Here is a 25,913-nt window from a genome sequence, read left to right on the forward strand (position 1 = left end):
GTTAATAGGTTAGAGCTTGCAGACTGCCTGCGTGAGACGCGTGTCTCAGGCGCGGCTCGAGCCGCGCGGAAAACGTGTGCATGCTAGAAATAGAACCGACGCCTATTTTTCACGCGACACGCACGCGTGTTGGAAGCGTTTCCAGGCAAAATATAATAGGAAAATATGTTTATATGTAATTTTGTACACAATTCATGACATTTTGATGTTTGAAAGTCTATAGGTTGACATAAATTCAGATACAAATGTAATTTAAAAAATAAATAAATAATTATCGATTTTCAAATATTGCACCTGTCAAACATAAGTCTATTTTGCCGTCAATACTGTTGACGGTGTCCTTTATCAGTAGGCTTTATATTTATGTTCAACATGAAGTATAGATATTGTTGTCATGAAGACAAGAGCCTGGTCTGTCGGCGGTCTCCCTCTATGTCACCTACAGCAGCAGCAGCGCGCCACGCTTCTGGAACGCAGCAGAGACGCCACGCAGCCAGTGTGTCACCAGCCTTAGTATTTTGACAATCACGTATTTTCCAACGGAGAGATATATGAATTATCAGACCCCTATCAAATCAATATTCCATCTAGCTAGTAGTAATATATGTTAAAAAAAACACGGTTGCCTTTCGTTAATAATTATAATTAGGCTACGTTTATACTATGATATCGAACAAGATAGTGAACTGCATTTGAAGCTACTTTATCCAGCTAGATATAGAACACATGTAGATTTACATTATACTCTACATGAGAGCTAGTCCGTCTGCGTTTTACACAAGACATCATCGTTTCACAAAATATATGGATAGATATAGTTAGCTGAATGGATGCATACCTGTTTATTAGAATGCAAGCATCTCTCTTTAGTTTCAGCTTGTCACGAAGCTCTCTCTATCTTGGAAATGCAACTCCAATATTTACCCGTGTCTCATTTCTTCTTCGTCCCAAAACCTTCTCAGGTCATTTATTTCACCCGTACGCTTGCGCTTCACAGAACGTGCAGGCAAAGCATAATCATGATCCATAACTAAGTTATTGATTGAGGTATAAATACGAATATAAACAATATAAATATAAAATATAATAGTCTCGACCAAGGCTAGCTAGTACTTTTTCTTCTTTGTCTCGTCTTTGCTTCTGTTCACCTTTGTATTTGGCGGTTCCGCAGGAAGTTAGATAAACTAGAGGGGTCAAAGTTTATATGACGCCATAGACGGGCGACAAAACGGAAATAAAGAAACGTGCCGTGTCTTCTAATTAAACTATAATTTTCTCCGGATTTTAAAGTTCGTGGAAACTGTCGGGATAATGTAAGTACACAACAAAAAAATATATATAACATAGATATAGTGATATCTGCTATTTTTAAAGCAGAAAAATTACATATTGTGCCTTTAAGCATCGTGTTTAAAACTAGACTAATTATAAATTGAGTGTTTTAAAGGAAACACAGGACATATGTGGATTGCTTAATGCTTACTGTGACACTCTTAAATGCTTTTTATGTGTAGTGTCGCTATTCTACCACTAGATTATCTGCGTAAGCATGCTAAGAGGTGTGCTTATATTTACACACATTTCTACGTATAAGTACAACTTGGTGAATCCTACACTTTGCATGAAATTGTTCTTACGCACTCACTACGCACAAATCTGTCCGTAAGCACCATTGATAAATGAGGGCCCAGGCATATTGTCATAATGGAACAGGAAAGGTACACAAAAAGTGCATGCTGTATGATTGATTATATGCACCTGCTAGTAATGGGGGCTATAATGATGAAACCATTATAACTTCCATGTATGAATCCCTTCAGGTTTTGAACTCAAACTTTGATTTTCTTGCTTGATAATCAAATCCTTTTTAACAAAATCTAAAAGGTACACCCCTAAATGCTACATATTAATAACTTAAATGTACATATTAGTACTTTAAAAGTGCATATTAGTACCTAAAGTGTATATACTAACTTTTTAAAGTGTACCACCCCAGTGACAGTTTTGTACTGTTTCATCTCAGGACATCACTCTCAGAAAAAAAAAACACACAACAGCTGTCACTGGGGTGCCACCTTATCAGAAGGTACTGTCCATAAACTCTAAGTACAAATATGCACCTGTAAGTTACTAGAATGGGCTAAATAAGTTACAAAGACATTTTGAAAGAGTAGCACCCCAGTGCCATAAGGGTATTCAAAAAGCTTTGTGTTTCATTCAGTGCTACTTACACTATACAGTAGGCCTAAAAAGAAAAGCAAATTTGAAAATGCATAACAGGAACTATAAAATATGTTGCATGTTTTGTTTTGCCGTTGAGCTTTGACCTGGCAACCCTGGTCAAAAATAAACTGACTGCATGCTATCTAACAATATCACTATGCAACTATCTGTTTCCTTTATACCATGCAGTTTAACTAGCCAAATAGTTTAAGTTAGCAACATACAACATCTCATGCGTTATCCCATTTGCTTCTGTAACCCTGTGTATCCCATATTTTCCACTAGATGGCCAGGAAGATCACAAGAACAAGCTCTTTCATCATCCATATGTAACACTTTACTCCAAGGAGTATAGATAGATAGATAGATAGATAGATAGATAGATAGATAGATAGATAGATAGATAGATAGATAGATAGATAGATAGATAGATAGATAGATAGATAGATAGATAGATAGATAGATAGATAGATAGATAGATAGATAGATAGATCATATTGTTGTATACTTGTCATAATGGAACTTGCCATCAAATGGTTCCTTACAGCCTTTATAAGCATTTATGAACAACAAAACAATTGAAACACCAAATATGTAATTGGTAGCATTATTCTTATACTATTCAAACAACAGTACATTGGATTTCCCCTGTAAGTGCCCATATTTCTTGCATTTAAAACAAAATGATTTTGATAGTACACCCCAGGATCAAACAGAGCATGGATCAAACAGTGAGAAGCAGAAGTCAATCTGTTTGTGCAATGAGCCAATCAGAGCAGAGCGAGACATCAACGTGGAGCATGAAGTTGTGACCTGCTTTTGAACTGCTGACCTGTGTAACTCACTCCTATTGATGACGGGACATGCACTACCACACTTACAACATAACGCTTCAGCAAGCACAGTGAGGGCCTGGGCGAGAGGGACGGATAGGGGCAAGAGGGGGGCAATGGGAAAGGAAAGGGCAACAGTGTAGTGTTTGTAAGGATGTTTTTTGTAGTGTTTTACACTGAGATGAAGCCAAGTCACTCTTCTCTGCATTTCTGGCCTGGCCTGTGAGGTAAGAAATGTTAACAAAAAAAATATATAGAATAAAATAATGTGTAGCGTTGATGACCAGGCATCTGTTATTGATAAGTGAGTCAATTATTTTCAGGATCAGTTATTCATCCATGACTGATGTTCCTTTGACCTCAATTATACAACTAAACACATCAGTGGCGAGAGGGGTGTTTAAAGATTTCCGGCCATTTCCTGGTTTGCTCAAAATAAACGACAAAATATTCTGTGTACATCTTGTACTACATTTTCATTTTGTTTTCCAAAATACCTGACATCATTTTGCTTCTCAAGTATATATAAGATATTTGTACTGGAAAACAAGACAAAAACACTGAATAAGAAAATCACTTTCTGCACATCTAACACCGGAAATGTTGCACAATGCACTTGTATAAAAGAAACCTCCTCATGCTCAAACCTTTACCCAGGTGACCCCATTTTTCTGCCAACAATATGACCTCATCAAAGACATATATATTGTAGCATGCATGCCTCTTATTTGCATATTACTTATATATCCACAAATCACACAACAAGAAACAAACATCCTATCACATTAACATGTCAGCTGCACATTTTCTTAATCTAAAATGTTGGTTTCTGAAGCAGATTAGAGGTCTGGTCCATAGATGAAATCAATATCTGTGGAAACCATAGTGTTTTCATTAGGCTTTGCGGTGACACATTGCAAGCTCTGTGGTTTTTTCACAAACCCCCTTTTCTTGTTGGTGACACACTAGTATGCATAGAGTTAGAGTTAGTGTGACCATGAGTTTGTTTCCACTAACAGGAAGACTGACTCACAGTCCCAAGTCATGACTGAAAAAAAACAGTGTTGCAGACTGAACTATTACATATTCTTCTCTAACATTTCTCTAATTTAAAAAACTTTTAGCAATCAGCCAGGTGTTTTTGTAAGTTGGCTTCATTTGTTCTTGTGACCGGTGTCGCGGCGGTATCTGTCAGGATGCATTTCAGCTCAGTTTTTGGCAGACATGTAGCACAGTTTAGCAGCGCTCATCATTAGCTGTTGCCGCATGGCAAACGGGTGGCGCAGACCTTTTTTCCATGCGGCAGTATCACAGCTCCGATCTGTCACCCTTTGCTTGCCTTAATGTGTGAAAGTAAGACGTGTTGCGCCTATTAGCACTTTCTGGCAAGGCTGGCATGCTGATCTGTCCTCCCTGGGGAGCCAGGCAATATGGTGGCCCGCACTCTGGGCCTGGCAGACAGGGCGCCCACTGTCACTCCACATCAGCTTGACATTAACTTCCCAGTCAGGCAGCTTTAAACGCACACACACACAAACATAAAAATCAAAACGGGATTAATTCCTACAAACAATTTCAGTACAATCAAATTATAAGGTTCTAGTGATATAGAAATGGGATTACATTGTAATTACATTACATTACAATCCCTATAAAAGGGATTGGTTTCTTTTACATTTCTATGAAATTTTAATACAATTTATCAGTACAATATCAGTCAGTACAATTTTTTTCACATACGGACATCCATATACTATATATCTTGTCATACTGTATTGTTTTGTTTGTTTGTTTGTTGGTTTATGTTTTTTAAATAGTAAATACTCAATAAATGTAAAATAAATAAATATTATGGAAATACACTATAAGTTTATTCTTTGAATTTAGTTAAGAGGTCAATGTGACATGTCATGATCATGGCTGTGCTGTACTGATTCAATCTGTTGTTTAAATTTTGATTTAATCGTGGTCATGATTTAACTAATCACAGCCTTGATTAAACAGTAATTGGAACTATTTTACACGTGGCCTCCATATTAAAAATTTTACTGTTGATCCTTATTTTTTTTATTTTTTTTGCCAAATAAAAACATAATAACATAGAAAACTTTAAATTGAGTTCTGTTGATTTACTTCTGCAAATATTTCACACATAAATTATTGTGTGAAAATGCTATAGCACTTTTAAGGTCTATGTACTACAAATCAGAGTTCATGGTGTTTGAGTCAGTGGTGTGAAAATGTTAAGTACCAGCCAGTGAGGTTAGCAACCCTGAACTCAGCATGCAAGACCTGATCTGAGCAGAAACACTCAGCAGATCTCCCGTAATTTTACTGGAAAGGTCAAGAGTGGTAAAAACGTCAAATAACATCATCTTCCAACACCATTTGACCTAACGCATCGGGAGTCACTTTAAAAGGCCACAAATATTTTGCGTTTGCTGACAGCACCACACATGTGATTCACAGGTTTGTTTATTAATCACATCGTGGTACACGCAGACTCTCTAAAAGATCAAAAAATGGAGCCATACGTGGTGATAAAGCGACTCGCAGCTGTAAATAATCCCCACGCTTGTCATGTGTTATTTTGTTAATTTGATGTTACACTTCCTTCCAGTGATCCCCAGTGGGCAGGTGAGGTATCATAGCCTGGTGCCAGGGATCGGTTGGTTTTTGACCTGAAATTAATTTAAGATTAAGCGAGCTAGATAGGTAGCAGGGATGCTGGGAGCGGAAGTGTGAGGGGGCAGGGCTGTCTGCCGATCTGTCACAGCTCCACGCCTGGATGCTCAAGTTCATATTAGCAGTGACGAGACAAAGGGGTGACACGTCCCAGCCCGCAGGGGCTGGCGCAGAAACACACGCACGTAAAACCTCCATAGAGACAAGAACACAACACAATCCACATAAATCCACCTAAATATCCCTACAGGGTTGAGAGGGTCAATTTCAGGGTACAATTGGGATGAACTGAATCAATTAAATCAACCCTTACTGGACACATTCAATGTTTAAAATCCATTCACACAGATATGCAAGTAAAAAAATCAGGTGGGTGAAGCAGCTGGGACTATGTGTTCAGGAATGAAGGAGCAGTGAGCGCATCGCATACACATAAATGTGCTTACACACAGACACACACATATCATAATGGTTCACAAACAGCTCGGTTGATGGATAGAGGGTGGCAGAAAGCGATGCCTGAACATGACAAGATTGAACTTTGGGACATCTCAGCACTCGACAGCTTCAACAAGAAGAGGGCAGCAGGCGGTCACCAGGGGCATTGCTGCGGTCACCAGGGAATGACACGGTGTAGGAGAGGGATCTGGAGAAGCAGAGGAGAAACAGAGGGAGGGAAGATAGGAGGCATCACAATGTCACTGTACTGCCAGGCCATGTCACTTGCAATCAGCATTGGATGTAATTTTCTGAGCAATTAGAGCACTTATATTCAGAGATCTGGCTGGCAAACAGGAGGTCCTATAGCAGTCATTCAGGCAGTAATACAGGCCAGACACACACACACACACACACACATACCATTTACATAGCTATTTATTTGGAAGTATTTAAGCAAACTAAAATTAAATTAAATGAAATGACCAATAACAAATGAACCATAATGCAAACCCTACTTATAAGAAAAATGTACAAATTTTGAAAAAAGAAAACAAGAAATAGTATTATTTTAGTGTGTGTACATCCTATATTTAATTCAATATATTTAAAGATAGATAGATAGATAGATAGATAGATAGATAGATAGATAGATAGATAGATAGATAGATAGATAGATAGATAGATAGATAGATAGATAGATAGATAGATAGATAGATAGATAGATAGATAGATAGATTTTATAAAACTTTAATATCTCTAATCTGCTGGTTGGTTTGAATTGACCTATATAAACGTGGTGCTGGTCAGCTGTTAACTGTAACTGTGGGTGTGATCGGAACACTGAGCAAGAGGGTGAAGGATGTGTTGTTGTGCAGGTTCTGTCACCACAAAAGGTATTTTTTCTCCACCTCCACCCAAGGGGGCTCTCTAGAATGATGGCAACCCCCCAGTGTGTCTTCCCCCACTTTCCATAGTTGTTTATTGACGAGTGAAACTTCAAAATGACTGAATGAACAGGCAATGTTCCATCTCTGTCATTACACATTATACAATCGATCAGGCAACAAATAAAAACAATTAACTAATCGTTCTTTAATTAATGCATACAATAACTGTTAATCAACAATAACTTTTAAACTATAACCTCCTCATTCCAAACATCCAACTGGAAAAATCAGTTTTTCTTTAAGCCCCCCCCCCCCCCACCCATTAAAAGATAAGATGATTATCATGTTTTTAAAGAATGTTAATTATGTAATGTGCTATTTATAGAAGCTTGTTTCTGCCACTGGATTTATATAAAAAAGGGATAGTCAAAAATGTTTAGACTTTTTGTCCTCACTACTTGGATATAAAAGAAGACAGGTCTGAATTGTGAGATAAAAGTCAGATTGCAAGATTACAGATTACATGCAAAATGTAAATCAGAATTGTGAGAAAAAAAGTCCAAATAACCGTTATTTATTTTTTATTTATGTACTTTATATATATATATATATATATATATATATATATATATATATATATATATATATATATATATATATATATAAAACAATTAAAATGGTTAATAATTGAGTTAAAATGTGTTGAAAAATAATTTAGAAATAACAGCAGCATGTGAGAGTGATATTTTTTTTCTATTTATTTTTCTATTTTTTTTTTTTTACATTGATCATTATGGAATGTTACTGTAATGGAAGATATTTTGAATTTAATTGTCATGCTGAAAATTTTCTTTGTAATGAACACTGTGTTTAATTAGATAATAAGATAAACAACAAAAATTAACGCAACAGCAAAAAATTCATAACACAGGACAGAATGAGTCACAATGGGTGCAAGGGCAGGAAGGAGTGATATGAAATGAAACAGGAAAGACAATTAAAGTCTGCCAAAAAAAAAGGCTGTTGGTGAAGGGTGCGAGAGTTCATAAGAAATTAGGTGATTTAAACATCAGATTTCCTTCCTCTGAATATACACTTCCACACCAAACCATGCCACTTTTGTGCTTCCTGCCCGATTGAGTCAGAAGACACCAGCAGGGCAGATCTGGAGATGTCTGCTTTCAGCTGCAATGTCAGCCTCACCCTCGATCCAGCCGCATTCATTCAGGTTGAGGCCTTCATAGAGGCTTAACATCTACTGGACCAGAGGGTGTCGGACCATGTCAGCCCCTGTGTTACTGACACATGTCTTTTCGGGTCCTAGGCTCATATTCCCCACTTCATCTGGCCTGTCTACTCCTGTTGGAAGAACCCACTTCAGCAGCTATCCTACTGCCTGAGCCGAGAGCCATTTAACTGGGGCAAAAGGATTTGTCATATTCAGAGTTAACACTCACATGCACATATAAAAAGATTAAATGACAAGAACACATTAAAGGCCTCAGTCACAGTCACAGATAGGGATACACAGAGAAATTAGATGCTGCTGTAACCAAACGAATGGCAAACAAGGCAGATTTTTTATTTATTTAATTATTACAAAATCCCCAAGAAAAAATAAATAAATACATTTTCATTTTTATTCAGCAACAAAACAATAAATTGATAAAAAGTGACTCTTACATTGACACAAAAAAATCAGTTTTTTAACTTTCTATTCATTAAATTCAGGAAAAATAACAAGCTAAAAAGCAACACTGTTTTCAGTATTTATTTGATTTCAATAATGACTTCTGAAGAATCATATCATGATGAATACTAGAATATTTAGCTTTGCAGGAATCACAGGAATGACATTTATAATATAAACTTATTGTAAATATATATATAGGAATAACATAGCATAGGAAACTTCCTTCAAATGCAGCAAAACAAACTTTTTATGGGTAGTATTTATTATTATTATTAATCAAACAAGAATAGAACATATACATATTGTACATGCATGTAAATGTATGAACACACCACAAATGAAGGAAAGAACTCAAAAGTTTGTTTCGTCTGTCCCTGCCACATTGATATCAATAGACACTTTATTCTATTCCACACCGCAACCTTTGGTCTATGTGTTCAGTTTGTCTATATTTCTCTCTTTATGTTTCTCTCACTTCCTCTCTGTCCCCAGTGTTTTGTCTTTTGTTCTCATCTTATATGTCCTCCCATCGTTATCTTCCCCTCTCGCTTTCTATCTTGTTCTCCCTCTCCATCCTCCCATCTGGACTGATAGTGGTTGTGATGGCTGGGGTGTGAGGCGCTGCCTGGGTCCAGTTCCATTCTGGTCTCATCCACACCATGTGTACCATAGGTGCGTGAAGTATAAATACCGTGAGCCCCGTGGCTATGCTCATCCCAGCAGGACCCTCTCTGGCCCTCTACCCCCCTCCCCGCTCCCCTTCAGTTTTTCTGTCCCTAATTAGGATCTTAGGCTCGTTAGGGCCTGAGACCCTCAGGCCTGCTGATACAAAGTTGATTTTATCTGACGTAACAAGTCAGTGCTAAGGGGATAGATGCTAATTTTAATTAATAGAATGTAAGGGTCAGTTTGTGCTAAAATGCTAGTGGAGAGTGTAGTGAACAAAATACCAAGAGGTAAACCACAACAACAATCACCATCAAAATGAAATGCCCTGAACAGAGACCAAAATGCATCAGTCCTGGAGTTTGTGACCTCTTGGCAACAGAAGACTTGGAAGAACCTGTTGACGACACTAAAGTTCTCACTTTCAACAAGCTAGCTGTACATAAACAGCACAGTATGTATATATGATTTAAAGTAGAGTTTTCCAAATGGCAGTTTGTGAATTGATAATGAGACTAAAAATTAATTTTCAATGCAACAATGGGGCTCTTAGAGTGAAGAGTGTTCATTCACACATGTGCTTCTTATAATAATGTGTTATCAGAGCAGCTTACGTCACAGTAAATGCTGTTTCTCATAAATGTTTCTCATGCAATTCAGTTTTGTGTATGAAACCAATTCAAACTGAAGTCGTTATTTACTTAAAGACGGAATATCCACCCTAATTCTCATAGTTTTCCCTTGCTTACAAGAATTTGCATGCAAACTTTACTGGTTTCAAGTTGTGATACATTTTTCAGAATGTCTCACTACCTAAGGGTGCAGCCTTAAGGTGCCAATGGTGCATCCTTGTGCAAAAAAAAAAAAAATTCCGTTGTCTATTGTCAATAGAGGTGTCTGAAGCACAACTCACAAGAAACTTTTGACGCAATCAGCTTTCTGTTTGTTACCACTGCAAATTAATGTGGCCAACTTGAACCCAATGCAAAATCTGCTTAAGGAAATCTTTTGCCCTCAAGAAAAATTGCTGAGATTTCAAGTTTCAAGAGATTTAGTATATGTGATAATACCTTGTAATACCTTATAATATCCGTGCCATTGAAAGACGAATGCCACGAAGACGAATGAGTAACATGGAAGTCAAATGAAATATGCATAATTTAAATTTTTAGGTAGACTGTTCCTTTAAATACATATCATGCTGATCATTTAAAGAAACAGTTAGCTCAAAAATTATTTTTCTAGTTTAATTCCAAACCTGCAGTAATTATTTATGTGGCACACAAAATATAATTTATTTTCAAAAACATACATTTTTCATTTTTAGGTGAACCATTAATTTAAGTATATTGGTTAACTAATTTTCCCCTTCATGTCCCCAGCTCATGAAACCTGCGTGATTAATGTGAGAAGAAGACTGTTAGTACGTGTTCCTATTAGAGCCAATGTAACAGAGCAGCGAGAGCCAGATGACTGTCTCTGCGTGCGGAGGAACCCAGCTGTGGCTTCCTCTAGTGTTCTGCCATAACTGATGATGCCAAATAGAGCCCTTAAACTAATAGTGGTATTGTTTTGTCTCCTGCTTCATCTGTTTTCTCAGTATGAACTGAGATGCTTTATATGGAGCTATATAGCGGAGCTGCAGTGGGTATTGCACACCCACTGCGAAGTAATTTAGGCTTTAGAATTTATAGCGATATCAATTTATGTATATTTAGTGTATTAGTAAATAAATGTGCCATAAAGGGTTAGGTTTAACCCTCCTCCACCGATTGACCTTTAGCATCTGCTCCTCCTGCACACCATACAACCTACCTGTGTCTTTTTTAAGGTAATGCAAATGCTTAACGTTTGCTCTGTGTTCTACTCGCCCTCATCTTCATCACTGTTTCCTCAACATGTCCCTCTGTGCTCTCCAACATTCATGCATGTAACACCCTCCCCCTCTTTTTTTCTGACCTAGATTTAGCAGTTGCTCCGGACTGGAGGGTTAACCCCTAGAGGGAGCACCTTGTCAGCCCTCCACCCCATCAGTTCACACACAAAGGGCACCCTTTGTCACTTCACATTTCCAGGCTTTCCTTGCCTTAATGTCGGCTCCATTGTAATGGTCAATCTGCCATCAGGCCTCAGTCTCACCTTTGGCCCAAGAGCAGGTATTGAAATCCTCTCAAAATCTTTGGTCCAAAAAGATTCAGAATCTTTAAAATCAAGATTCGAAATAAACAGCCTGTCGTTGAGAGATTAATAAGGTTAATGTGAAAAAAGAAAAAGAGGAACTTAATTTCTGTCATTACTGCAGACGATTCATTAGAGCATGTATGTTTTTTTGCACAAAATGAAATAAATTCCTCTGAAATCATCAAAAAGATATGTTCAAATGCAAATACTTCATTTCTGTGTGTATTGGGGGATCTGAGTTGTAGTGCAATTCTGTGATATCAGTTTCGAGTCAGAACCATGAATAAAAAGTTCTAATGAACACATTTGAATTGAAATATGACTTTTTTTGTAACTTTATAAAGGTTTTTATAAAGGTTTGATCAATTTAATGCTTTCTTGCTTAACATATTACTGACGCCAAGACAAAATCACCTCAGACAGAATTACCTCAGAAATCAACCTCAATCAGGACAATTTCACGATGCATGGTGACAAACAGGTGTTTAGGAAGTATAGCAGTGGTTTCTGTTGCTATTCAGTATAGAAGAAAATAATTCAAAAAGGCCTTTTACCAATGATACCCTACAAAGATATTTTATAAGGACTTTTCTGTTCACAACATACAGATCTCTTTCATCTTTTCACCTTTATTGAACTAGCTTATGGAGCAACTTTCAGAACAGCTTTAAAAAGATCTTGCTTGTCGTGTATGTAACACACAGCATGAGTGAGTGGTGCCAGGGTGTGAGCGCTAGTGACAGGAGGAGAGCTTAGGTTGGTTATGGCCCTCCCAGGGGTCAGCACCCATCATGCACCGGACCCTAATGCTGCTGATGAGAGAAAGACCACCCTGCAGGCCTGCAGTCCCTCGAGGAGTGGGCATTCAGCATCAACATAACCTGAGCCGACAGAAACAAACACACAAAAGCAAGAACATGTACACTCACAAACACACGGACAGGAATCTGACACATACAGACACACAAGCACAAAGACACACACATATCAAAACACACACTGCAAGATTAGTACAACATTACATGACACAGACACGTAGGTTTCTCACTAAAGAAAGCACAACGGAATTAATGTGGCACACACTGAAAAGTGCACTTTAAAATAATGACCACACACAAACTCACAAACACACACACACACATATTTCCATTTTTTAGACATTCCATAGGCATAATGGCGTATTTTCTATCGCCCTACACCTAAACCTATCCCTCACAGGAAATTTTAGATTTTCAAAAAACTTCATTCTGTATGATTTATAAATTTGATTCTTTATGAAGACCTAAAAAATGTCCCATCGACATCAAAATTTACTGGTTTTACTATCCTTGTGAAGATATTTGGTCCCCATAATGTGACCATTTTTGTCAAAAATAAATAAATGACAGGTACCCCACCCCATTCACACACACACACACACACACACACACACACACACACACACTCCTATACCGACAATTCAAAATGACATCCCTACTCTTGAATATTATGATTTTCCACACTTTAGAATAACAGTAAAGTCATTTAAAACTATAAAATAACACACATGAAAGTATAAGAATTACATTGTGTCTAATTTGACATTTAAAATAAGATATAAGAAGTATAAGAAGAAATATGTATTATTATTATTATTATTATTATTATTAATGTCATTTTTTGCACACAAAAAACATGCAAAAAGTTTTGCAAAGAAATGTAAATGTATAATAATTAAAATAATAATAATTTAAATTTTCAGGTTTGTAAAGACATTTGTCAGAATCAGAATCAGAATCAGAATGAGCTTTATTGCCAGGTATGTTTACACATACGAGGAATTTGTTTTCGTGACAGAAGCTCCCCAGTACAACAGAATGACAGCGACAGAACATAAAACACATAATAAAAGAATATAAAAATACAAAAAATACAAATAAGTAGATAAGGAATAACAATATACAAATTGACAATTGTAGGCAGGTATATTACAAAAATGCAGTTATGTATGTACATGTATATTATGTGCAAAATGTAAGTGTATACTAAGTATGTGTGTTAGATAAATTAAGTATATGTGTATATAAATATAAAGTGTAGTGTGTTCAGTGTGTTCAGTGTGTATCAGCTGTTCATAAGATGGATTGCCTGAGGGAAGAAACTATTCCTGTGTCTGGTCGTTCTGGGGCTCAGTGCTCTGTACCGTCGACCAGATGGCAACAGTTCAAAGAGGGAGTGTGCTGGATGTGAGGGGTCCAGAGTGATTTTAACAGCCCTTTTGCTCACTCTGGATAAGTACAGTTCTTGAATAGATAGGAGAGTTGAACCGATGATTCGCTCAGCAGTCCGGACTACCCTCTGTAGTCTTCTGAGGTCAGATTTAGAAGCTGAGCTGAACCAGACAGTTACTGAAGTGCAGAGGATGGATTCGATGATGGTGGAGTAGAACTGTTTCAGCAGATCCTGTGGCAGGTTAAACTTCCAAAATGATTTGTAAATCATTATAACAATAAATTCATATAAAAGTAAAATTAATCATTATTATTTTTTTATTAACATTATCATTCTAAACATTACTTTTTTCTCACCTTTTTTTAAGAGATTTGTACAGTTAATAACATATTTTGAAAAATATTTCATATATCCAGCTAAACTAATTACAGACTTTATGAAAAAAAAAAAAATTCAGCCATGTGTGTCCCAATTTCTGACTGGTATTGTGGTATAGAAAAATCATGCTCATCATAAGCAAGACATCAGATTCACTCATGCACTTGTCAGCACTGTCTGTGAACATGCATGGAGCTAGCAGTCTGGTCTCAAGCAAACTAACAGCCCTCAAATTAGCACAGTCTTTCCTCACCTTCCCACAGCACAGCTGCCGCGTGTTAAGCAGAAGGATAAAGACTCCCTGCCAGCGCCTTCTTCAGGTGTGCTGTACATCTGAGGTGCTGCAAAACACACCTCCTTCAGATTTCCCATGAGGATCTGTAAATATGTCACGTCAAAGCAGCAACAGAACACTTAATTAGACTGATAAGCTCATCAAGTGTGATTAGGCCTCATACACATAACTGACATTTACTTTCATAATAATCCATTTGTTTTTGTTTGTTTTACATCTTGTTAACCTCCAATGGATCTTTTAATTGCTAATGGACTGATTTCTCCAGAAACTTCTGACCTAGGAATATGGTAGGCTGCAAAATGCTTTAATATATAACTTATAAACTCTTTTTTCTTTCATAATTATATAATGTATGTTTTATATGTATAATCAGTGTTGTACCATTAATTGATTTATGTTGTACACTATAAAAAGTATTTTTATTAAAAGTTGTAAATAAAACTGTTTTACAAGAACTTCCATAGTCTACACTTCAGAATTTCATATTTAATTTGATGTATTACTTGCGGTTACTTGTAATTATTTGCAGAATCAGTCAAAACTGTTTCTGCACCAACATTTATTCAGTGTAATATAGTTCATAATGCTTTATGAGACAAAATAACAGATTATATTTAGGGGTTTCAAACTTTTTATTTATTTATTTTTTTTACTTCAAGATAACATCTGTAATATGATTAATCTCTGAATTGCTTGGTTCTTTAATCTAAACTCTTAAATGATGGATTTGTTTTAATGCCTACAGTATATTGAGAAAAAGAATGGAAATACTGAATAAAATAATGAGGCAACCTATTTGAGGAAACCTTCATGGTTCCTGCATTTTCTCATTTATGTATATATATTTTTTTTTATCAAAATGACACCCCATATATCACATTTTAGGAGTCATTATAAAGTAAAAGAAGAAATATTTATCCATTTGTATTATTATTATTTAACAATATAACTATATATTACATTTTAATTTACAACCCGAATTCCGGAAAAGTTGGGACGTTTTTTAAATTTTAATAAAATGAAAACTAAAGGAATTTCAAATCACATGAGCCAATATTTTATTCACAATAGAACATAGATAACGTAGCAAATGTTTAAACTCAGAAATTTTACACTTTTATCCACTTAATTAGCTCATTTAAAATGTAATGCCTGCTACAGGTCTCAAAAAAGTTGGCACGGGGGCAACAAATGGCTAAAAAAGCAAGCAGTTTTGAAAAGATTCAGCTGGGAGAACATCTAGTGATTAATTAAGTTAATTGATATCAGGTCTGTAACATGATTAGCTATAAAAGCTTTGTCTTAGAGAAGCAGAGTCTCTCAGAAGTAAAGATGGGCAGAGGCTCTCCAATCTGTGAAAGACTGCGTAAAAAAATTGTGGAAAACTTTAAAAACAATGTTCCTCAACGTCAAATTGCAAAGGCTTTGCAAATCTCATCATCTACAGTGCATAACATCATCAAAAGATTCAGAGAAACTGGAGAAATCTCTGTGCGTAAGGGACAAGGCCGGAGACATTTATTGGATGCCCGTGGTCTTCGGGAGTTATGTTTTGGAAGACTCTATGAATGCTGAAAGGTATATAAAGGTTTTAGAGCAACATATGCTTCCCTCCAAACAACGTCTATTTCAGGGAAGGCCTTGTTTATTTCAGCAGGACAATGCAAAACCACATACTCCAGCTATAACAACAGCATGGCTTCGTCGTAGAAGAGTCCGGGTGCTAACCTGGCCTGCCTGCAGTCCAGATCTTTCACCTATAGAGAACATTTGGCGCATCATTAAACGAAAAATACGTCAAAGATGACCACGAACTCTTCAGCAGCTGGAAATCTATATAAGGCAAGAATGGGACCAAATTCCAACAGCAAAACTCCAGCAACTCATAGCCTCAATGCCCAGACGTCTTCAAACTGTTTTGAAAAGAAAAGGAGATGCTACACCATGGTAAACATGCCCCGTCCCAACTATTTTGAGACCTGTAGCAGAAATCAAAATTGAAATGAGCTCATTTTGTGCATAAAATTGTAAACTTTCTCAGTTTAAACATTTGCTATGTTATCTATGTTCTATTGTGAATAAAATATTGGCTCATGTGATTTGAAAGTCTTTTAGTTTTCATTTTATTAAAATTTAAAAAACGTCCCAACTTTTCCAGAATTCGGGTTGTACAAGTTTAGTTTTGCAAAAAGGTTTGTATATATAAGTTTTATAATCCTAATAATATGATGACAATAATCTAATTATACTATTATACTAAAATTTAAATTATTTTAACTATTATTATTATTCATAACAAAACACTTTGTAGCAGGCTGAGTCTTATAGACAGTATTTCCTATGATGGTCAAACCTGCAATACGTGTGACATCAAAGGTCATTCTGTCTGATATTTCTTCTCAGTATTCATCCATCAGCAATACAATACCATGATTGCATTACCTTTATTCTTATGAACAACAATGGAGTTCTTGGTAAAGATTGCTCTACAGAGTAATACTAAAGTAAAACCTTACCAGTTGACTTGACAAATCAAGCTTCAGCACTGAATATTGACCCAGTACGCCTGTACTCATCACTACCCTGTAGGATCCCTTAACAGGGTCTTGACCCTCTTAATTTACACCCGCTGCCAACAGTCTGCCAGCAGCAAGCATTTTAACCTCCTTAACCCTACATTGCAAGAAATACATGATCAGAGCTTTCTCTTCGCCATGATCATATAATCAACAATAAACAAAATTATGAAAAATACAAAATACTGAATTTGACACATATACCTTAACTTGTTTCTTAGTTTTATTTCATGCATTTTATAAGGGCACTAAAAATAACCCTCTAAAAATGTCATAAATGTGTGTACGTGGTGGTTATTGATTATAACACGCACTAAGACGTCTATGGAAAATTGGCCACAGCACTATTACAACCTTAATTAGGCTTGCTTACGAGACAAGAAAGGCAAGCATGTGTGTTTGTGTGTTGTAAAGCAGAGTAGCTGAAGGGGTTAGCAGGCAGGGGAGCTGAAAGGAAACACCGTCGTGTTGATCTTTAGGAATGCAGCATGCCAGAGGCCTGGCTCGGCTGGCACCAAACCCAAATACCTTGCCCGCCCCTCTTCCTGTGCCTGTTCCCTTTCTTCCTCGTCTCTCCAGAGAGCCAGTGCTACACTCCTTCTCCCAAACTGCTGCCCCCCACCCCTTGTGAAATGGGAGAGCCCTCTTCTCCACTTCCTCTGAACGGCATCCACCCTCCCCCCAGCTGCATTCGTGCCCTGGCATTGCTGTTGCTGGCCGGCTGTCACAACTGGCCGGCCAGAATAGCTCTGTGACGTCTGCTGAGTTACTAGAAAATTGAACTCTCCCAAGAACCCCGGGAACAAGGATACGTAAACGGACAAAATGTATCTGTCCACTTGTGGCCGAGCAGTCTCTGACACAGACACAGCTGTTCAGGTGCACTAGGGTCAAAATATACACAGAGACACACATGCATAGTGTTACGTGATGATTCGGTGGCGTTTCTACTTTAATTAGAGAAGAAGGTTATGCGTTTAGTAGTGGCAACCTAAATATCTATGTATGAGTACAACATACATGAACAAGACAGTTATGACGCATTCAGCATCATAAATCCTTAGTTTTTTTTTTTTTATGTATGTACATTTATAACACTAAACTTTGTATTATATTACCTTTGCATCAAATTATGAAAAAACTAGCTAATACTAATGCAAGGGTTTTTCTAATGCAGCATCTATGGGAGGGATGATAAATTTGGCATTGTTCTCTCTTCTGACTGCCGTTATGAGATAATAGGAATGCAAAAAATGTAAATATTTTTGGGGTATTTTCTCATTCACTGCTGTCGAAGTTTGCCCAAATGTGAAAAAGGTTGATGCCATGTTTTAACAAGAGGATAATAGAAATACCAAATTATGAAACAAAATTATAAGGTCTGTGATTCCTACAAACTGTAAATGTGTGTTGTTGTTCTTTAGAATGACAAATAATGGAAAGCATCTCCTGTAAGCAAAAGGGATCTGGTTTCATCAGCCATGTTTTGCTGTGCAATTAATGACAGTTAATGTTAATAATAATAATTATAAAACATTTATTACATAATAACAAATTTACAAAAATAATATGCTTTTTGTGTATTTTAATGAGTGTGAATTTAATGTATGTATGTATGTACAGAGAGAGAGAGAGAGAGAGAGAGAGAGATTTTTCTGATGTTATATTATTGTGTTTACTTTTAATAAACGTCTCCGCCTTATCGTCTCCGTGTTAGGAAGTGCTAGCCAGAAGGAAACTGGGGTTAATTGTCTGGTAATCTGGAATGGACCCACGTACCTTGGACTCAGTTTGCGGCATGGAAGCCGGAGACGGAGGTCCCGTGTTGATAGCCACACCCATTGACCCGGCTGGTAGTTGGGACCTGGGCGCCTTCTGCGGTCCGCTTGCTCCTTTTGCCTTCGAACAGCGTGTTGAAGCTGAACATGAGCCTGATTCCAAACCTCCTCACTGCGCGCCATCCAATCGTTCACAGCCGGCACGTCCGTTGGATCCCCTGACCATGGGAACATTGGTGGTTGGAATCCCAGGACACATTTAAAGGGAGTCAGAACAGTGGTGGGTTTGAGAAGGGAGTTCTGAGCATATTCTGCCCATAGTAAGTATCTAGCCCAATCGTCCTGATTCTGATTGCAGTAGGTTCTAAGGAAGCGGTTCAATTCTTGGTTGAGCCTCTCCACTTGTCCGTTGGCCTGGGGATGATAACCAGAGGTGAGGCTGACATTGACGTTCAGGGCTTTGAAGAAGGCTGACCATAATTGAGAGGTGAATTGAGGTCCTGGGTCTGACACGATGTCCTCGGGTAAGCCATATAACCGAAAGACCCAATTGCAAAGATATTCTGCAGTCTGGAGAGCTGTGGGTAATTTGGGTAGTGGAATGAGTCTGCAAGCCTTGGAGAATCGATCAATGATGGTAAGTATGGTAGCGTGGCCTTGTGAATTGGGAAGATCCGTAATGAAGTCTATGGCAATGTGAGACCAGGGTCGTTGTGGAATGGGGAGTGGTTGAAGGAGGCCGGCGGGAGATTGCTTGGATGATTTATTTATGGAACAGTTGTTGCACTGCTGTACGTAGTTGGCTGTGTCCTTGTGTAGTGCTTCCCACCAGAAGCGGTTCTCCAGCTGATCAATGGTGGCTGTGATACCTGGGTGACCGGATGATGGATGGCAGTGAACTTGACTGATGACTTGATCACGAAGATGTTCAGGGACGAAGATTCTGTCGACTGGACAGGCCACTGGGGTTTCGTTTTGCTCTCTGTATTGTTGAAGCAGAGTCATGTTGTCCCATTGAATGGAGGCAACTACTACATGAAAAGGTAGAATGGGTTCTGGATCTATTGAAATGTCCTCCTCCTCGAACTGATGTGAGAGTGCATCCGCCTTGGTGTTCTTGGAGCCGGGTCGATAAGTTACAGCGAAGTCGAATCGGGTGAAGAACAAGGACCATCTAGCTTGGCGAGGGTTAAGGCATTTGGTGTTGTGTAAGTATTCCAGGTTCTTATGATCTGTCAGTACTGTAAACGGGTGAGTGGATCCCTCTAGCCAGTGCCTTCACTCCTCGAAGGCTGCCTTCATGGCAAGGAGTTCCCGGTCCCCGACACTGTAATTGCGTTCCGCTGAATTGAGCTTCCTTGAATAAAAGGCACAGGGATGAAGCTTCGCGGCGGGGTCTGGACGTTGGACAGGATAGCTCCAATACCTGTGTTTGATGCGTCAACCTCGACAACGAAAGGTAATGAGGGGTCAGGGTGGCAGAGGATGGGCGCGTTGCTGAATCGTTGCTTCAGGGTTTGAAATGCGTTGTGAGTGGGCTCGGACCATTGTAGTCGGTGAGTTCCTCTCTTGACCATTGAAGTAAGTGGGGTGACAACCGTACTGAAGTTTCGGATTAATCTTCTGTAGAAGTTAGCGAATCCTAGAAATCGCTGTAATTCCTTGAGGGTTGCGGGCTCAGGCCAGTTAAGAACAGCGTTGACCTTCCTTTCATCCATGGCCACCCCTCCAGGACTGATTATGTTCCGAATGTAATGCGAATGAGATTATATGCACACCTCAGATCCAGCTTGGTGTAGTACTGGGCAGTGCGGAGCTGTTCAAGGGCTGAAGGAACCAGCGGAAGTGGGTATCTGAATTTAACAGTTATTTCGTTTAGTCCACGATAATCAATGCAAGGGTGGAGACCACCATCCTTCTTCTTCACGAAAAAGAACCCGGATGAAGCAGGGGATTGTGGATGGTCTGATGAAACCTTTCTGGAGTTCTTCATTGATGTAATCCTTCATGGCTTCGGACTCAGGTTGAGACAATGGGAAGATGCGACCCTTTGGAGGAGAATGCCCTGGCAGAAGATCGATTGCACAGTCATTTTTACGGTGGGGAGGTAAGGTGTTGGCTTGCTCCTTACTGAAAGCCTCTATAAGATCAGCATATTCCTCTGGAAGGTCAAGAATGGGCTCTCGTGCTGGAGAGAGTGACACGGAACAGACAGGAATGGGTTTGACCAGAGAAAGACAGTTCTGTTGACAATGATTGCTCCATCTCACAATTTGGCCCTCTCTCCAGGAAATCTGTTGATTATGCAGATGTAACCAGGGTAGTCCAAGAATCACGGGAGTGTGAGATGTGGGGAGAACGTAGAATTGAATCCTCTCCTTGTGAAGTAAACCAGCCGCCATCAATAGTTTGCGAGTGAGGTGAGTGATGGATCCAGAACCCAGTGGTCGGCCATCTATTGTCTCCACTGAGAGGGAGGTAGAGCATGAAATCAGTCGAATGCCATATTTCTTAGCAAACTCCTCAGAAATGAAATTGCCAGCAGCCCCAGAATCGAGTAAAGCAGAGGTAATGATTTGTTTATCGTTCATCCATAATTCAACTGGAATGCTTACACACTGTGTATCACACATGGAAGTGAGAGGAGTACTCACCGAGCGTTGTGAGGAGGTAGATGCACGAGTAGGGCAGTTGTTACGTTGATGGCCAGGTAAGCCACAGTACATGCATAGTCTATTAGAGATGCGTCGATCTCTCTCCTCAACAGACAGATGGTAAGTATTAATCTGCATGGGTTCAGTAGGTTCATTATACGGCATGAAAACTGGGTGGTCAGTGTGACAAAAACTGGATCGTCGGGCACGTTGCAGATTGTCAATGGAAATGGTAAGTTCAATGAAGCTATTAAGGTCTCTGCCCTCGTCTCTGCATGCTAGCTCAGCTTGAAGATCATAATTCAGACCCTTGCGAAAGAGTACCTTTAACGTGTCGTTCACCCAGTTGGTCTGTGCCGCCAGTGTGCGAAATCGTAGGGCATAATCAGCCGCTGTCATTCTGCCTTGAGATAATTCCAATAAGCGATCTCCAGCTCCTTTTCCCTCCTTAGGATGATCGAATACTGCTCTGAACTGTTGTAGGAAGTCATGAAAGGAAGAGAATGCAGATCCATCGGAGCCCCATACAGTTGTAATCCATTCCAGTGCTTTCTCAGTCAGCAGAGAACAAACAAAGGCGATCTTCCCGGTATCAGTAGAATACAGCGTGGGCTGCTGTTCAAAAAACAATGAGCATTGTAGTAGGAACCCCTTACATTTGCTGGCGTCACCGTTGAATTTCTCCGGGAAAGTGAGACGGGGATTCACATGGGATGGCGTCCCTGCAGCGTGGGCAATGGCGGAGGCTTCCGCCGTTGGTGTGGCCGCGGGAGCTGTATTAAGACTCTGAACGGCTTTGACGAGTTTCTTGGTGATAGACGTCAGTCGACTCAGCTGAAACTGGTTAGCAGCGATCTGACTGGCTTGGGCCGCCATGGTGGTATGAAGACCTTCATAAGCTGCTGGATCTCGTGTTGGCGAAGTCTTCTATAATGACCCAGAACTCGACATGAGATCCATTTGCAGGCTTTATTCAGAAACTCGTAGTCGTACAGGCAATGATCGGTAACAGCAATATCCACAACGTAGGGATAGCAGAGAATCAATATCCAGTAAACAAGCAAGGGTCGGTAGGTAGGCAGCAAAGGTACGTAAAATATATCAGACAGGATAAGCAACAGGAAAACAAAACCGGGTAATAACGCTCAGAAATGACAGACACAGCAAATCAAGACTTCGCGTTGAACTGAAGTGATAGTCCAGCTTATATTCACTAGTCCTGATGGTTTGCACCTGTGATGGTGATCAGAGTCCAAGGACGGGGCTTGTGGGAAATGTAGTGTAGTCAGTATAAATTAATGGGTGGATGCGTGTGTGTCAGTATTCAGGTGAGGGTGCCCTCTACTGGCCAGCAGATGGAATCACGGGGTTCGTCTCTGTGACACCAGGGACTAATTTACGGCTGAAAATTAGCCTTTAAGGTTAAACCGAACATCGAGATATCAAAGAGTTTAATATCTCACGCATGTATGCATGATAGCACATAGACAGTCCACAGAGACATTTGATTGTTCGATATATCTGGAAAACAAAGGTTTGCAAGTTATCAAATGTAAGTAGAAGGACTGATGCAGCCTGCAACAGTGCAATGCAACAAGCATTATGTTTGCTTACCTGTCTATCATTTGCAAAAAAAAAGTTTGTAGAATAAGCAGTAGTGCAGCCGTTTTGTCAGTTTGATTAATTGATTACTGATCAGTTCAACATGAAGTAGGATCAAAGTTCTAACCATCTTCATAAGTTTCTGATAACTCTCAAGGCCATATGACCTAGAATATGTGACTGAGTTTTATAAAACATCAAGTCGCTCTCTACAAAAACACTTCAACAGACCGTCTGATAAACATTCACTTTCAACTTCGAAAGTACATTCTGACACAAGGAATCCAAAATACGGTCTGACCTCAACACGCTTCACATAAATATCCTCACAACAAAAGCGAAAACACTCTTTTAGAGCGTCTGAGGGAGCATGACACCGCAGCTCAGCTCTGTGTCAGAAGGAATGATGCATGTTGACTGTAGCCCTGCGTTTGTCATACGAGGTGTCTGTCATAAATTTGCCAAAGCCAGCAGATTGACACTCATTAGCAGGCCGCTGCGAGCCATTGCCCGAGGAAGCAGCGCAGAGACCATATCCCACTAAAAATAAATGATTCAAATGATTGGTACTGATAAAACCGGATGAATTGGAAATAGAAGACAGCTCAGGCAAGACCTCTGGTTGGCAAGCTGTTGTCACATGAAAGGCCGCTTAAAGCCTCCATGACACCCACCACCCCCAGCCTCTTAGCACTGGTGTCGGCCACCCTTAAGCTGAGCCCGCTCTTCCTGCTGCCACTCACAGGCACACAAATACTGTAAATTATGCACGCCCACACACACACACATACACATCAATGTCTGCTTCATGCCACAGCTTAAAAGCAGGAGTGACCAAGGCCAAATCCTGGAGGGTGAACTGAGTAACACACCCCCTCGTACACGCATTTGCCTTCGCACTCCAAGCATACGCCATCATGAACGTCCTGCCCCGGTCTTTATGCCTAAGTCCTTTGCACTTTATATGGCTTCACAGGCAGAAAGGGCACCTGTCCATCACTGCATTTGCTCACCATCCCTAAATTAAGTCATTCATCATTATGCATGTCTTAGTCTGTCAATCATTCAATCAATTGGAAGATTATTACAGTAATTTAAGAATCAGGCCCTCCAGCAAAGAAAGAATAAAGAGATTAAAGAAACTTTGAAACTTTTTGTGAATGGTATTATTTCGCATATGTTTGTATATATATTTAATCAATTGTTTATTGTTTTTATTATGCATATTTATGTATTTATTGTTTTTTTCAGCATTTACTTGGGTAGAGATTCAAAATCAATAACTTATTTGTTCAGCTTGGTATTCCTCAACTCAACTTTTCACTAGTTAGCAATATTCGCTTAAAGGGATGATTCAACCAAAAAAATTAAATTAGGTGATTAATTACTCACCTTCATGTCGTTTACAATTTCAAAATGCATCCCTGTGCATATTTAAATGGGAAGAATCTGTATACTTCTATTGTTTAATATATAACTATTTATAAATGTTATAACCTAACCCAAAAAAATCTTGACAATTATAAAAAAAAAAAACTTTTTACAACAATTTTATTTATTTGTATAACATCCCCAAAATTACATTTTTATAGGTTTTGTCTGATTTATCACACTTCTGGATACATATGTATGTTTAAGTAAAATTCAATTGAATATGTATAATTAAATATAATTGTAGACTAACTCAGAGATACAGCAAGACTAAATAATGTGTTGAACAAATCACAAAAGCAACTCAAAGAAAAGGCAGAAGAGAAAGAATAGAAGACAACACATGTTTCGTTACAGGATATGCTCCCTTTTTCTAAGCCCCTAAATGCATCTGTGTGCTCTCTGAAGGTCCGTTTTCCCACAGTGATCCTTCCTGGATGTGGACTAAATATCCTGCACCCACCCTGCCAAAGTGTTTCTGATCCAGTCCAAATGTGGCAGGCTTCAAACCTGTGCCAAGTGTGTCACCATCAAAGGTCAGTATTCAGAAGCTACACTGAAACTAAAGTCCAGTGTCACAACAGGAAAACAACAACCGCTGCCACCCTCAGTTGCTCATAAATCTGTCAAAATTTGTAATGATTTTAGGGGTAAACATTTTTTTAAATGCTTTATTTACACAGTAACATTACATTGATATTTGTACTTTTTCACATTCTGAGATTTGTGAGCCGAAAGTCTTAAACCTTATATCATGTGTAAATTATTATAACATTTAAAAAGGGATGGATTTTTTTAATGGAATATTTTTTAACATAAATTCTTGCAGCCATACTCTTTAATAGCCTTTGTCTATACAACAAACAAATAGCTATGAAAATGTCTGTCAATTTACAGTAAACTGTCTTTATCGGTCAAATCATTCCTGTGAATTTTTCATTCCATTTACGACTTCCCTTTAACCTGTCACAAGCCTGTCAAAGCAGAGAGAGTGAGATGTATTTCACTTCAGCTCACCATCCGTGTTGTCCACTCAGCTGCTAGCCAAGTAAATCTTCCTATATGTATATTGTATATGCATATTATGTGAAATTAATATATTTTTTAAAAAACTTTACAATAAGTGCAATATGCATAATATTATGCAATACAATATTAATATAGTCACATTGATGATAATATATTTCATTAAGTGAAGTAAATAGGTGATGAGAAGAAAATGCCAAGAAACCAGATGCGTTAGCCTTGTTTGTGTGTGTGTGTGTGTGTGTGTGTTCCTCGGGTATAAAAAATATATATTTTATTGAAAAAATGTTATGAGTGACTATCATGAGGTGGAAAATGATTAAATGTTAACTGAATGATAGGAAAGCTGC

Source organism: Carassius carassius, chromosome 40 (assembly GCF_963082965.1).
Source record: "Carassius carassius chromosome 40, fCarCar2.1, whole genome shotgun sequence".
In the NCBI taxonomy this organism is placed as follows: domain Eukaryota; kingdom Metazoa; phylum Chordata; class Actinopteri; order Cypriniformes; family Cyprinidae; genus Carassius; species Carassius carassius.